This window comes from Carassius gibelio, chromosome A5 (genome assembly GCF_023724105.1).
Source record: "Carassius gibelio isolate Cgi1373 ecotype wild population from Czech Republic chromosome A5, carGib1.2-hapl.c, whole genome shotgun sequence".
In the NCBI taxonomy this organism is placed as follows: domain Eukaryota; kingdom Metazoa; phylum Chordata; class Actinopteri; order Cypriniformes; family Cyprinidae; genus Carassius; species Carassius gibelio.
Genome location: NC_068375.1, coordinates 174,188 through 183,687, shown reverse-complemented (window position 1 = coordinate 183,687; position 9,500 = coordinate 174,188). Strand labels below are relative to the sequence as shown.

General features: G+C 43.5%; 1 long non-coding RNA gene across 1 annotated transcript; it reads right to left on the bottom strand.

Annotated features, from left to right (window-relative positions):
• Nucleotides 1–8,336: 8,336 nt before the first annotated feature.
• On the bottom strand, nt 8,337–9,500 carry LOC127988348 (uncharacterized). Its single transcript, XR_008161619.1, has 3 exons — nt 9,375–9,500; nt 9,164–9,264; nt 8,337–8,684 (listed from the first exon to the last, which is right to left on the bottom strand). It is a non-coding gene; the product is annotated as an uncharacterized LOC127988348 (long non-coding RNA).

The window sequence follows — 9,500 nt, the reverse complement described above, 5'->3', positions numbered from 1 at the left end:
AACATTCATTAGGAAAACAGTGTGTCAATAATGCAAATGACAGTTAAAGACAGTTCATCATTGAATTCAGTGATGTCATCTCTGTTCAGTTTAAATAGTGTCTGTGCATTTATTTGCAATCAAATCAACGATATCGCTGTAGATGAAGTGACCCCAACTAAGCAAGCCAGAGGCGACAGCGGCAGGGAACCGAAACTCCATCGGTGACAGAATGGAGAAAAAAAACCTTGGGAGAAACCAGGCTCAGTTGGGGGGTCAGTTCTCCTCTGACCAGGTGAAAACCAGCAGTTCAATTCCAGGCTGCAGCAAAGTCAGAGTGTGCAGAAGAATCATCTGTTTCCTGTGGTCTTGTCCTGGTGGTCATCTGAGACAAGGTCTTTACAGGGGATCTGGGTCTCTAGTTGTCCGGGTCTCAGCTGTCTTTCAGGAATGTAGAGATCCTTTCTAGGTGCCAATCCACCATCTGGTCTGGATACGTACTGGATCCGGGTGACTGCAGTGACCCTCTGATCTGGATACAGACTGGATCTGGTGGCTACGGTGACCTTGGAATAAGAGAGAAACAGACTAATATTAGCGTAGATACCATTCTTCTAAAGATGTAGCAAGTACATTGGGTGTTATGGGAAGTGTTCTCGGTTCCGGTTTACCTAATTACTGCAGCCTAAAAATCTAAAAACCTAAAAACGGATTTGGATATTAAAAGCATATTAGTATGTTATGTATAAGCAAGGTTAAAGAGATGGGTCTTTAATCTAGATTTAAACTGCAAGTGTGTGTCTGCCTCCCGACAATGTTAGGTAGGTTATTCCAGAGTTTAGGGGCCAAATAGGAAAAGGATCTGCCGCCCGCAGTTGATTTTGATATTCTAGGTATTATCAAATTACGTTTTGAGAACGTAGTGTCATAGAAGATTATAATGTAAAAGGAGCTCACTCAAATACTTTATAAGTAATAAGCAATATTTTAAAATCTATATGATGTTTGATAGGGAGCCAGTGCAGTGTTGACAGGACCGGGCTAATATGGTCATACTTCCTGGTTCTAGTAAGAACTCTTGCTGCTGCATTTTGGACTAGCTGTAGTTTGTTTACCAAGCATGCAGAACAACCACCCAATAAAGCATTACATTAATCTAACCTTGAGGTCATAAATGCATGGATTAACATTTCTGCATTTCACATTGAGAGCATAGGCCGTAATTTAGATATATTTTTGAGATGGAAAAATGCAGTTTTACATATGCTCGAAATGTGGCTTTCTAAGGAAAGATTGCGACCAAATAGCACACCTAGGTTCCAAACTGATGACGAAGAATTGACAGAGCAGCCATCAAGTCTTAGACAGTGTTCTAGGTTATTACAAGCAGAGTTTTTAGGTCCTATAATTAACACCTCTGTTTTTTTCAGAATTTAGCAGTAAGAAATTACTCCTCATCCAGTTTTTTTATATCAACTATGCATTCCATTCATTTTTCAAATTGGTGTGTTTCACCGGACCGCGAAGAAATAAAGAGCTGAGTATCATCAGCAAAACAGTGAAAGCTATCCTGATGATATTTCCCAAGGGTAACATATAGAGCGTGAAGAGTAGCAGCCCTAGTACTGAGCCTTGAGGTACTCCATACTGCATTTGTGATGGATATGATACCTCTTCATTCACTATTATGAATTGATGGCGGTCATATAAGTATTATTTAAACCATGGTAATGCACTTCCATTAATGCCAACAACGTGTTCAAGTCTATGCAAAAGAATGTTGTGGTCAATTGTGTCAAATGCAGCACTAAGATCCAATAGAACTAATAGAGAAATACAACCACGTTTAGATGATAAGAGCAGGTCATTTGTAACTCAAGGAGAGCAGTCTCAGTACTATGATATGGTCTAAAACCTGACTGGAAATCCTCACATATAGCATTTTTCTCTAAGAGGGAATATAATTGTGAGGATACTGCCTTTTCTAGTATCTTGGACAGAAAAGGGAGAATTGAGATTGGAATATAATTAACTAGTTCTTTGGGGTCAAGTTGTGGTTTTTTGATGAGAGGCTTAATAACAGCCAGTGTGAAGGTTATGGGGACATAAACCCTAATGACAATGAGTAATTAATAATAGTCAGAAGAGGATCTATGACTTCTGGAAGCACCTCTTTTAGGAGCTTAGATGGTATAGGGTCTAACATACATGTTATTGGTTTAGATGATTTAACAAGTTTATACAATTCTTCCTCTCCTATAGTAGAAAATGAGTGGAACTGTTCCTCAGGGGGTCTATAGTGCACTGTATGATGTGAAAATGTAGCTGATGGCTGAATGGTTACAATTTTATCTCTAATAGTATCGATTTTAGAAGTAAAGCAGTTCATAAAGTCATTACTGCTGTGATGTTGGGACATGTCAACACTTAATTTAGTTAATTTAGCCACTGTGTTATGAGGAAAGAGGACCAGAGAGAGCAATTTGTGGAGCAGATATAGTCTTTAATGAAGGAAACACAGGAGCTTGAAAATACTTGTAAAAAAACAAAAAGAGTCCCAAAGGGAAAAAAACTGGAACCAAAAACTTGTCTCGATCAAAAAGGAGAAAGCAAAAACCACCGGCCGCCCAGGCGGAATCAGTACGGTGAACAGCTCCGCAACAGCACAGTAGGGAGAGATCGGCAGGTCAGGAGATGAGCAGCAGCAATAGTTCTAGGCTCACACTCTCGGCAACCCCAAACAGACAGGGCTAGAACTAAGACAACGACAGGGGACAAGACATACAGCGTTAGCAAGTTTTAGAGGAATAATCTGGCGAGGCAGGTAGAGAGGAGAGGAGAAGAAGTAAGAGTGTTAATCAAAGGAGAAGGGGAAACAGGTGCGGGAAGCCAAGCGCAAAGAGTAGCACAATGAGGAGCAGCTGAAGGAAATTAACAGCAGAGGAAAGGTGAGTGCAAAATAGGAGAGGAGGAGGGAAAGAGTCTAAGTGAAAAAGGGAGGGGGAAAGAAAAAGTGAGCCAGGATCATGACAGTGCCCCCGCCTCAACGAGCGCCTCCTGGCACTCCCGAGGGCGAAGCCTGGCGGGAGTGGAGGAAATCATCAATAAGCGAACGGTCCAGAATGTCCCGGGAGGGGATCCAACTTCTCTCCTCGGGACCATAACCCTCCCAGTCCACTAAGTACTGCTGACCCCGACCCCGGCGGCGGACGTCCAATAACCTATGAACCCTATAGACAGGGGATCCCTCAATCTGCACGGGGGGAGGAAGACCGGGGTGGGGCGCGGATAACCGGCTTAATGCAAGACACATGAAAAACAGGATGGACACAGAGATTGGGAGGGAGTTGGAGGCGGACCCCGACAGGACTGATAATTTTAGAAATTCAAAACGGACCAACGAAACGGGGGGCCAACTTGCGTGAGACCGACTGGAGGGGCAGGTTAAGAGTAGAAAGCCAAACCCTCTGACCGCAAATATATCTAGGGCTCTTGACTCGGCGGCGATTAGCGACTCGTAGGGTCCGGTCTCTAGAACGTCAAACAAGGATCTGACTCTCCTCCAGGTACGCTTACAGCGCTGAACGAACGCCTGAGCCGACGGAACGTTGGACTCAGAGTCCTTGCACGAGAACAAGGGTGACTGATAACCGAGACTCGCTTGAAAAGGAGATAGCCCGGTGGCAGAGGACGGGAGCGAATTATGAGCATATTCAGCCCAGGGCAGTTGTTCAGACCACAATGCCGGGTGGCGAAACGCAAGGCTACGTAACATGCGGCCGATGGTTTGATTGGCTCGTTCGGCCTGACCATTAGTCTGAGGATGGAAACCGGACGAGAGACTAGCGAACGCTCCGACTAAATGGCAGAATTCCTTCCAAAACTGCAACGCGAATTGGGGACCTCTATCAGAGACAACATCAGAAGGAAGACCATGTAGCTTAAAAACATTTTCAACGACAATCTGGGCGGTCTCTTTGGCGGAGGGGAGTTTGGATAATGGAATAAAATGGGCTGCCTTAGAGAAACGGTCGATGACAGTGAGGATAACGGTGTTACCGGCCGACGGGGGGAGACCCGAAATGAAATCTAGAGCGATATGGGACCAAGGGCATGAGGGAATGGGGAGGGGTCTGAGGAGGCCGGCCGGAGGGGAGTCCCCAGACTTAGTCTGTGGGCACACGGTGCAGGTGGCCACAAAACGACGAGTATCCCGTTCGTGGGAGGGCCACCAGAACCGTTGGCCTATGGAAGCCAGGGTGCCCCTAACGCCGGGATGGGCAGCTAATTTAGACGAGTGAGCCCACTGGAGGACTGCCGGGGGGGCGGATGTGGGGACGAAAAAAAGAAGATCGGTGGGACATCGGGGAGTGGCGGAGTGAGAAAGAGCCCGTTTGACTAATCTCTCGATTCCCCAGATGGCCGCACCAATCACGCGCCCCTTAGGGATAATGGGAACGTGTGACTCAGAGCCCTCTGAGGAATCAAAGAGGCGGGACAAAGCATCAGGCTTGACGTTCTTCGAGCTGGGTCGGTAGGAATTGGAAAAGATGAAATGGGTAAAAAACAACGCCCTACGAGCCTGGCGGGCACTCATCCTCCTGGCGGAACGAATATATTTGAGGTTCCTGTGATCCGTCCATACTATGAAAGGAACACAGGAACCCTCCAGCCACTGACACCATTCACCTAGCGCCAGGCGGATGGCGAGTAATTTACGATTGCCCACGTCATAATTACACTCAGAGGGAGATAACCGATGTGAGAAATAAGCACAGGGGAAGCAGCATTTCTCAGCCTTGACGAACAGTCTATTCTCGAGAAGCCTTTGAAGAACGCGGCGAACCTGCTGGACGTGCACCTGGAGGAAGGGCGAGAAAATAAGAATATCATCGAGATAAACTAAAACAAAAATATTGAGCATGTCTCTAAGGACGTCATTGACCAACGCCTGAAAGACAGCGGGGGCATTTACAAGACCGAACGGGAGAACGCGATATTCAAAGTGCCCAAGGGGCGTGTTAAACGCGGTCTTCCATTCATCCCCCTCCCTTATGCGAATCAAATGATAGGCGTTGCGAAGGTCCAACTTCGTGAAGAATTTGGTGCCCTGCAAGACCTCAAAGGCCGATGACATGAGGGGTAATGGATAACGGTTTTTAATAGTTATTTCATTAATGCCCCGATAGTCTATGCAGGGGCGCAAATAACCATCCTTCTTCTTCACGAAGAACAACCCAGCGCCCGCAGGAGAGGATGAGGGAACTATGGTACCTGCGTCCAGGGACTCCGACAGATATTTCTCAAGAGCTTCGCGTTCGGGGCTCGACAGGGAATACAATCTACCATGAGGTGGCGTAGTGCCCGGGAGAAGGTCGATGCTACAGTCATAGGGACGGTGAGGGGGGAGAGAAGCGGCCCAAGAACAGCTGAAAACCATCCGCAGATCGTGATACTCCTCCAGCACCCCAGACAAATCACCTGGGTCCTCCTGAAAAACAGAGACAAGAAACATTCCAAGAGAGAATGGTACACTTTATCCAGTTAATCTGGGGATTGTGCTGTATAAGCCGGGGATGTCCTAAAACTACCGTGAAATATGGGGAATGAAAAGTTAAAAAGGAAATGGTCTCACAGTGGTTACCGGATATAGTGAGTGTTAAGGGTGGAGTTTCATGGTTAACCCTCGGGAGAGATCTTCCGTCTAGAGCAAATAGGGGAGAGGGTGCATCTAACTCCTTCAGGGGAATACCTTGTGCGCGAGCCCATGACTCATCCATGAAATTGCCCTCGGAGTCAATCAGGGCCCTGCAGGAGGTAGAGGAACCAGGCCAATGAAGATGGATCGTGAAGGTTGTGCAGGAGTTAGGAGGAGAGACCAGAGTGGTTGCGCTCGCCAGTAGCCCTCCCCTTACTGATGAGCTCTGGCTTTTAACAGACACACGGTGACAAAATGCGCAGGTGAAGCACAATACATGCAGAGGCGATTGATAACTCTTCGCTCTCGCTCCGTAGAGGATATGCGGATGCCGCCCAGTTGCATGGCCTCAGGTTCGGAGGAGGAGAGTGGAAGGGGATCGGCGGGTAGCAAAGCCAGTAGAGCAGACTCCAGATCTCGAGCGCGGTGGTGCTGGTTGAAACGATTCTTGATACGTAATGATAAGTCAATCAGTGAATCCAGACGAGTAGGAACCTCCCTGGACAAAATCTCATCCTTTACATCGCCGTTGAGGCCCTCCAGAAAGCGAGCGAGCAGCGCCGGCTCATTCCAGCCACGGGAGGGAGAGAGTTTAAGTGAAAAAGGGAGGGGGAAAGAAAAAGAGAGCCAGGATCATGAGACACTGTATTGAATAAATACCTGGGGTTATGTTTGTTTTATTCTAAAGAGAAGAAAAGTAATCAGATCTAGCCGTTTTTAATGCTTTTCTGTAGGATCGGTTAATGCAATATGAAATACCTCTAGTTTTGTTTTCCTCCAGCTGCACTCCATTTTTCGGGCTGCTCTCTTTAGGGTGCGAGTATGCTCATTATATCATGGTGTCATACTGGTTTCCTTAACCTTCCTTAAGCGTAAAGGAGCAACTGTATTTAAAATGCTAGAAAAGAGAGAGTCCGTAGTTTCTGTTACATCATCAAGTTGTTCTGAGGTTTTGGGTATGCTAAGGAATTTCAGAATGTCTATTAATGCTGATCCGAATGCATCTTTTTCATTATCAACATGGATATTAAAATCACCAACTAAACTTGATCTGCAGCCAGAACTAACTCTGATGTAAAATCACCAAACTCTTTAATAAAGTCTGTATGATGCCCTGGTGGCCTGTATACATTAGCCAGTACAAACATCACAGGGGATTTATTATTAACATTTGTTTCTCTGGATAATGTTATATGAAGCACCATTACTTTAAATGAGTTATACTTGAAGACTGCCCTCTGAGAAATCCTGAAAACGTTTTCATAAATTGAAGCAACACCTCCCCCTTTGCCTTTTAGATGTGGCTCATTGTTTATAACAGTAATCTTGGGGGTTGAACTCATTTAAAAGAATATATTCATCAGGTTTTAGCCAGGTTTCTGTCAAATAGAGCACATCTAGATTATGATCAGTGATCATATTATTTACAAAAAGTGTTTTCATAGAAAGGGATCTGATATTCAATAAGCCAAGCTTTATCATTTGTTTATCCGTATTGCATCTGTTTTTTTATTTATTGAACCTCAATTAAATTGTTAATCTTAACTTGGTTTGGACGTTTTTTTTTTTTTTTGTATTTTCTAGTTCGGGGAACAGACACAGTCTCTTTAGTCTGCGTCCGAAATAGAATATTTCTCTACTATATAGTATGGAAAAAGCAGTATGCGACAAATTAGTATGTTTGAATCTTTTGCGTTCATAAAAGAGTAGGCGAGAATTGCAATAACTCTCGCGAGATCCAGTTGTACGTATACTTAATTTGCTTTCTAATATGCCTACTCACCTACTATATAGTAGGGAAAAAGAGTATGTGAAGAAAGAAGTACGTTCGAAACCTTGAACCATAAAACAGTAGGCGAGAAATCCCCGGATGTCCTACTGCTTCAGCCAAGATTCTGAAGGGTTCATCGATGGATGCTTTTCAATCCCAGAATGCCACGAGAAAGGGATAAATCATCATCGAACGTGAAGGAGAGCAGCATAGAGGGTTTTTATAAAAAGGTGAAAACAAAACACAGTTCTCATGTGGTAAAATCATATTTGTTGAGCTACTGAGTAAACTGTTGATTTGTTAAGGTGTAAAGACGCTAGCCAGTAACATTGTAGTATATTTGTAATAAAAAAACAACATCAAAGCATGTTTTATTATGTAAAGCGAACAGCGGATCTCCAGTAAGCACCTGTACATCTCCAAAGTGGATTTGCATGAACCATATACATCTTAAAGACGATTAATTGTCGGTTTAATATGAGACAGAGAAATGTTCTGTGTTTTTATTTAGAATCAACTGTCTACATTGCTTTAGATGAATGTAAGTAATGTAAATAAATAAATCTACATTAAGTAAACATAAGTTATCTATTTCATTTGACCATTAGTATTGTTGACAAATTGTGGAGCTCTTGTGTTGGATAAAGTGAGTGAACACATCAGCATCTATCTCAACATGCAAATGCAGTATATCACAGATAAATCACAGAGACGGACTCTTGTCTGGATGTTACAGGGACAGATGAGACGTGTGTTTATCTGCTGAAGAGAGACTGATGAAGAAATCCTGCCCTCAAAGACTCTCAGAGCGAGGACACTACAGTCTTCAATAAAACATCTTATACATTTTAAGTTGTAGTTTATTAATAAACAGTTATTACAGCACTTTTCTGATTCTGGTTTGCTGTACATTTGATGCAGATCTTTTGTGGTGGAGCAGGTGACAGCAGCATCTGTGGAAAAAACCTGAAAGAAAAATATAAAGTTAGATCATTCTGTTACTTCTAATACAGAAATGAAATGACACTGTGCTGTTAAAATGACTGCTTTTGTTTTGTGTTTGTGCATCTTTGCAGGATCTGAAATGTCTGCTGACGGCTGTGTGCTCTGAGGATGGAGAAGATGGAGTGCAGTGGGTGAAATGCTCCATCACTGCATCTCCCCTTGTTTTCTCATCAGGACCAGGTGTTCCTGTGGACTCTTCATCTTCAGTGACCCCAGAGCCACCGAGAGCATCTAGAGAAAGACCAAAAGACACTGAGGATGTGATTTTGGTCAAGTATGTTCTGCTGGTTTCTGTTCATACAACATCAGTCAATAAAACCTGAGTTTCAGAAGTTTCTAAAGTATCATCAAATAATTTAATGAAGAATCTGAAAGTCAGACTCCATTGACTGATACTGTATGAACACAAACCAGCATGAGAAACTTGACAAAAATCACCTTTTGTGTTTGGACAAAGGATTGAACAGAATGAAGACAAGTCATTAATGACTGAATTTATATGTTTAGATGACCTGACCCTTTAAAACCCCAAATAGAAACTGTATTAAATGTATGCATGCATTAATATTATAGTAGAACGTTAAAGAAAAAAGCTTTAAGAAATAAGCAGCTTTATTAAGCATTTTTCTGCCCAAGACACAATAAAACATTCACAAAATTCAAATTTACATGTATTAATTTGCCAGACACTTTTATCTGAAGTGACTTACAGTGCTCTTATTACAGGCTCTCAATCCCTCTGGAGTCACCGGGAGTAAAGACACACCGCTGGAGATTGATCCAGCAACCTTCTGCTGACCAGTCCAGTTCACTACACCACAGAAATAATGAAGCTATATCAAATTAACATGCAATTGTAAAAATATAAAATTAAATTCAGCAATAAATAGAATGCTGACAACATCATATAAAGTGTTTTACTCTGTGTAAATGTTTTCCAGGTAGTGGTGCTCATGGTGAGCAGACACAGCAGCAGTCAGATCGTCCCGCACATGTTCTCCTGCTCTTGTTCAGGGTTGTGTTGTTCAGGGTCTTCATCATGGTCTT